This window comes from Lagopus leucura, unplaced genomic scaffold (assembly GCF_019238085.1).
Source record: "Lagopus leucura isolate 7727_CA_CO unplaced genomic scaffold, USGS_WTPT01 Super-Scaffold_100049, whole genome shotgun sequence".
Lineage (NCBI taxonomy): Eukaryota > Metazoa > Chordata > Aves > Galliformes > Phasianidae > Lagopus > Lagopus leucura.
Window position 1 is genome coordinate 1,601,521 of NW_024962295.1, and position 6,608 is coordinate 1,608,128.

At 45.8% G+C, this 6,608-nt stretch overlaps 1 long non-coding RNA gene across 1 annotated transcript; it reads left to right on the top strand.

Moving 5' to 3' along the window:
- The first annotated feature begins 889 nt into the window (after positions 1-889).
- LOC122187648 lies at positions 890-6,510 on the top strand. Its single transcript, XR_006181367.1, has 3 exons — positions 890-1,015; positions 1,857-3,854; positions 5,077-6,510. It is a non-coding gene; the product is annotated as an uncharacterized LOC122187648 (long non-coding RNA).
- The last annotated feature ends 98 nt before the right edge of the window (positions 6,511-6,608 follow it).

The following is a 6,608-nucleotide window of genomic DNA, read 5'->3' on the forward strand; positions in this document are numbered from 1 at the left end:
GTAACACATATATTCACAAGTTTTCTAGATAACCTTCTGTCCGTCACGACATGCTAGATGACAAACATGGAAAAACTCTTCTTTCCATCTCAGGATGTTTTGCAATGCTATGACTTCTGCAGAGGCTGAATTGTGTCTCCGTGGGCTTTGCCTAGCAGAGAATCTGGCCCATAAGCATGAGCTGACACACAATCAGCACGGAGCCTGCTGAAATAACAGGGCAAAAGCCCTGGCAAGTCTGGGAGGCTCTCATGCTGGGGGTACAGAATGAGTCCCCCAGAGGGCTGAGCTCCTGGCAGTGAGAGCACCAACAGACCCTGCTTTTGTGACACTGATTTCTAGGAACCCTGGTTTGGTGAGTCCTCGGATTTTAACTGTGTTTGTTTCCTCTTCTGTCTCCCAGTTTGTTGACATGAACTAACGGGGTTAAGGGAAGCTTGATTTTAGAAAAGGGAGGTGAAAGCAGCCTTCAGAGAGAGCTGGACTCAGTCAGGTTTCGTATGGGATAAGAAGATCAAGAGGAAGGAAAGAGAGAAGTCTCCCTCCTACCTTCCCCTACCTCCGTGTAGTGGGCTTTTTTTTCTATTTTGTGCAATCTGTGTACAGCTTTCGCTTTTTTCCTTCCCAACTGATGTCAATGCATTCCTGCTGCCCTTTGTGCTAGCTTCTGGTGATGAACACCTTCTATTTTAAGCCAGTCCAATCTCTCCACTAAATATCGCTCCAGGAATACAATCAGACCTCTGAAAAATATCGGGTGTGGTTTTGAAATGGCAATATTTTAATCCTGTCTTGGGCTAGGTTCTCTTTGTTTATCATCATGACTTTTGACCTTAGGAAATTCACCTTATCGGGCCATTCTCTGGTGGTGAGAAGCTTTGTATTTTCTTTATCTGTTTAAGTGAAAGCTGAGATTCAGCAGTGATCACTCAGCTCCCATTGCTAAAAGCAAAGAATTAGAAGTTGCAGAAGTTGAAGACTGTTGGCTGTGAGTGCTGGGAACGGAAACTCCACAGTAAGTAGGTTGGCTGGTAGCTGTGGCCATGTCTGCATGCTGCTCAGTCACTGCTCGCTAGGAAGGACTGTGGTAGTTTAAGCAAGTGCTGGCTAGTACTAGCACTGATCGCTATCTGCAGCCTGTCTCCTTCTGTGCTGTCAACCAAGTGATGTATTTTTAACCCTTAGAATCCAGTTTCTTTTCCTGCCAAGCACCTCTTCTGCTGTCTTTTTCTCTTTGCTTATATAGGGCTGCGTAGTGTTTAGAGAATCCCTTGCTTGGGGATTAATCTACAAGTGCAGTAGCTAGTTTCATTATTTGGACACGCATCAGCGCAGCGCTGAGGTGGACGTTGTTTTTGCAAAGGGAACACAACGTCAGGGAGTTGCTTGCTGAGCTGCCCTGTCTAAAGACTGCAGTAGCAACACATTCTTCAGTTCTAGGGCAAATCCACTTTGTTACTTTTTGGTAGCAGCTTCCAAAAAACATTCTTCTTTTTGGCCTTCAGAAACTTGTTCTGGCTGCACTGCTACTGTTTTCATTAAATAATTACTTGCTAGCTAAATGAACTAATGATGTGGTGAGAGCTGAAGGCTTGTCTGTTCTTGAGGTGTTTGTTTATTGTCTTTAGTCTCCGCATATTGGATTGACCTGTGCTGCTTCTGTTCCAGCCCGAGGTAACAGGTTGGGTTACTGCTACTTAGTGCGCATTCACCACTTCTTTCACACAGTAAGCTTACAGAGCTAACATCACAGATCACTGTATGTCTCTCTGTTCTGTATGTTTGGCCAGAAGTGTGCAGAGGCTGCTTAGGACCCCCCTCGATCTTCTTAACTTTGCGCACTCTGTTGTCAATAGGTCGTGCCTCTTGCTTAAATGTTGACCTGCAGCCAGCACCAGACTGTGTTCAGCTGTCTGTTCCTGAAAGCAGCATCTCATCTCTGTGGCATTTTGGTACTGTGCAGCTGGATTACACCAGTGTATCTGCCCGAACTAGCCCAGGATCCTGGTTCCTGTCTTGGAAAGTGAAAGATGCAAGGAGTCCTTGGGAAGAGGCGTTTCATTAAGGATGGACATGGGGTCATGATTAAGAAGAGGGCCAGAAGAAGTCGCAGCAAGGACATCTCCCACCAAGGGATCAAGAACCAAGAGCTGAGGCACCTCTAAAACAAAGACATGGAGAAACAGATTCCTGACTGTTCTTGTTACTTGTTTCGCTTCTTTTCTGTTTGAACAGAGCCCTGATGAGACTCATGAGTCGAGAGGAACCAGGAAAGGAAAATGGGAGTGTGCAGCTGCCTCAAGGAGGAGGCCAGATGAGGACAGACAGGAGGTTTTCCAGGCTGAGAAAGAAGATATGGAGACAACTTGTTATTGCACTAGGATCTGGAAACTTCATGCATATTACAGAACAGCACTGTTGCAGGTATTTGTGACCCACGACCACGTAGCTGGTGCTGACAACTTGTTCTTATCCTTCTCCTGTGATACTGCTAAGATCACCACCGGAGCTGCCCTAACTCTCAGAGCCCAATCCCCCCAGCAACATACTGACAGCTACACCTTCAGATATACTTTCTGATGCTTGTAGGAGGGACCACTCATTTCTCTGAGATTGCCTGTTTCCAGGTACCAGCATCCAAAAGGAAAAGGATACGGCAGCAGAAGAGGAAGTTTGAGAGTTCTACCTGAAGTCTCAACACTGCAATCACTTCCACTGTGCTACCTGATGCTGCAGAAAAAAGAAGACCCTGCTGGGAGCACACAGCCACTGGCAATACTGACTGCTTAATGCAGACGGTCCCTGTGCGTGGAAGCAGATCTGAGGACTGCACACATATCAGGGCTCATCAAATCAGGACCCATTTTCTTGTGCAGTGCAAAGTAAGATCACTGAGGCCTGAGATAACCTTGCCAACCCTGGGAAGTTTCTAGATTCCTTGTCTGTGTTTTCAGTACCTCAGTACTAATGTTCACTAGCTTAAAATAGCATGTCCTTATTTAAGCTGCAGGGAAACTTGATTTTTGTTTTTGAAAATACATTCAGAAATTGATATCCCAGTATTCTACAAACTGCAAGCTGGCATCTTTGTATCATCACAGTCTTCTCTTCTGCACCAGTGTCACCTTCCATTTCAAAACCCACTCCTTGAGCTTTCTCACATCCCTACTTTTGGGCAGGTGCGGTTTGTTCAGAGTTAGCAAATCAGCCTTAATTTTGGGTCATTGGCCTGCCCAACAGGAGGTAAAAAGCATCTCCTATTTCAAGTTTATCGCAATGTTATTCTGCTAGCACTGCATTTATTATATTTCCAACTTCTGCTCTCAGGCTGGTTTTGCTGGGATGTTCCTGCAATAACAGCTGTCCCCATTTATTGTTTTCTTAGGTACCATATGGTAGATATGCCTTGTGCTAAGGCTGAGTGACTCCAAACTGAGCTTTTACCTTGTGTGGAAGAGACGTGCCAGCAGATCAAAGAGTAAATACCAGTTTATATGGGTGTAGTAGCCGAAGTCTGGCTGTTGTCCTAATCGTATTGTTCCCCTGTGCTGCTGGCTGTAGAGGTCAGGATGGTTAACCCTCACGTGTCAATGGCCAATTAAACTTGAGAAGTCTTCTATCCCCTTCTCACAGGCTTTTGAGGGAGTGGTGGAAGGAGGCTACTGTTTAAATAAAGTGCTTATTCTACTTGAAGAAGTTGAATTGCAGTCTGGGGGTGCACTACGGCCACTCCCAAAGCTGCAGGCACAACAAGCTGAGGCATCACGTAACACTGTATTTTAAGACCTCATAGCCCAAGATGAGATGCACCCAAATGAAACTGGAAGGACTGGAGACTAGGGATGGAGCGAAAGGTAAGACTCATAAGAAATGCAGTAGGTCTGAGGTTGCTAGCGAGTGCCACAACCATCCTTCCCCATTCACAGTAGTCTTTTCCTTCTCTCTGGAAGAAGGACCTTCTTTCCTCAACAAGTAGCTTAGGCTACTGCAGGTTTGCAAGTTTTTAATGAGAACAGGCAAGAGCTTCCTCTTTTCACTCTCAGGATACCCAGTCTCTGAAACAGAATTGCAGCTGTTATTTCCAGTCCCTGTAGTTTCTCTTGAAAAAGAAGTGTCCCGTTTGGTTACAACTTAGTCCTGTATTTATCTCAAAAATGTTCTGCCGGTGTTACTCACAAAGAGGTTTTGTCATCAGCATCAGACTCCCTCGTGCTTTATTTTATGTAAGTAGCAAGATGCTTGGGACACTTGCCTAGTGCTGCCTTCTATGCTGCCCATTGGAATTTAAGAGCATCTTCTCTGTGTTATTAGTTAATGGTCATTTGCGCACAAATAATTCTCCCTTTAAGTAAATTACACCTTTGATCCCTGCAAGAGGACCAAAGAAACTGTGGTCACACTAGAAGAAGTAGAAGCCTGCTGTCTTTAGTGCTATTTTGATCTCATATTTCTTGATGCCTTCCATCTGCTGCTGCAGACAGGCCCTGATGTCCAGAGTGCCGAGGTAAGAACCGGCCCCCAAACAAAGCAACTGTGCTGTAGATCAGCATCCTGTGTTACAGCTTGATAAGAACGCATCCACCTAAGGAACATTTGAAATGAAGGAGAGCAGTCCCGCATAGGAAGGGCTGGGAAATGAAGGAAACTGCCATTTACAGTGAATTATATGGAGCTCTGTGTTACACTGTGTGCTTGATGCTATAATGGGCAGGAAGGACATCGGTGGGACCGAAACCTCAGTTCTTGGATCCATTCAGACAATATGTTAAGCGGCCCTGTGAAATGGTGACAGCACGGTCAGAAAGCAAGGAAAACAAGTCCACTTTCAGGTTTTATTGAAGTGTAAAGCAGTGCTGACTTTTATTTTTCATGAAGGCTTGTCAATCTCAGCCACTTCTGTGCACACATACCTAACTGATGAGCTCACACTGTGAGTGAAGCTCCACAACCGTGACTGAATTTTGCTTTGGGTTTTGGACTGCCCAAAGCTTGGAAACCCTCGCCCCACAGTCACCATGGTCCTTACCTTCCTTGTGATGGATTTTTGCTGGTTTGTAACATGGATTTCCTCCTCAGGTTGTAAAAACTTTGGCGTGCTATTTAGGAGGGCCTTAAGAAGAAAAGCCAGTGCAGTGATCTGCGTGCTCTGCAGGCTCAGAACTGCAGCCTGCCCTTCTGCACGTCCAGCCCAGCCTCGGGCTTCTTCTGCACCCCTGGCAGGGCCAGGAGCATCAGACTGGAATCCCCCATGGACACAAAGCAAAAAACAATGTGCAGGTGAAGCCAAATCTAAACATGATGAAGCCAAATGAGATTTCTTACCACAGACAACGACAGGGAAAGGGAGCTGCTAGCTGACGAGGGCCAAAAATAAGGATGCAGTTACCAATTATTACTACTGTTGGAACACGAGTGTTTTTCACTGGAGAAACAAAATTTGTGTAATTAATCATTGGGTCTCCTTCTCTGACATAATCACTCTGCTGCCTGTTAGCCACCTGCTGAAGGAAGCAGAAATTTGCATACTTTCAGTAAGTAAATATGTAATCTTTTGTCAAAGTCCAACGTAGTGCAGCCCACACGTGCTGTCCTGTACAAGGGCAGAATATACATCTGTCTCATTTCCAGTTATGATGTGCCCCCAGAGCAGTTCTGTTTGGCTTACAGCTGTGGTTTAAACGTTCAGCCTGATGGTGAGGAGAATGGTGAATGCCTGATGAACTCTCATATTCATATAAAAATATCAATTATAATGTTCTGCATCACTGTTACAGCAGCTGAAGCTTCATGCTCATTTTGGGTTTGTTTTTTGTTGGTTTTTTTTTCATCAGGATGTCCTCATTGTCTCTTCTGCAAGAAATCTCAGCTTATGTGATATTGTTCTTTAGGTTGCTGGGCAGCTTTCAGCACCAGTTACACATGGAGGTCTCTAAGCCTTGGCTGTGCACGGTGTAAGAAGAGCTCAGGAGCATGGCTGTGCCTTGCTTCACTGCTTCCTGCTGCCTGCACAGGGATTGAGGTGTTGGGTTGCTAGCAAAGTAGTCGAGGGATGGAAAAATTACCACTCTGAGCACGAGTTATGTTATGGAAATGCACATCTTCCTAATTATCGCCAGTAGTAAGAACTGTTACTGCATTTTAATTAATTGAATTATGAATGACCTAAATTTAGAAGCAGTAAAGGTTAATTGTTCATGTCCTTATGCAAATAAAGACACTGCACGAAGTGCAGTGATGTGAAAAATAAAAAGTGGAAGTGCTGAAGGAGCTGCAGTGTTTCCTGAGGACGGCTGGAAATTATTCAGCTGCCTGCAGAATGGATCTGAAGGCATACACTAGGAGCACGTTGGTGGCTAGGTTTTGAAGCTGGTGAGAGCAGTCTTGGCATAACAGAGCTGTGTTTTCTGCCTATGAGATTCCTAGCAGCAGAATGATCCCAGCACCTGCCCTGCAGCTGGGCATCCTGCTGCTGCACGGTGTGCTTGGAGCAGCACGGCCGGAGCCCCATGGCTGGGCCCCTCTGAGCCAACCCACAGGACGGCTCGTGCAGGCTGAGGAACACGGTGGCAGCCCGAGGCCTGCAGCCCTGCCGTGCCCCGAGCCTGGCA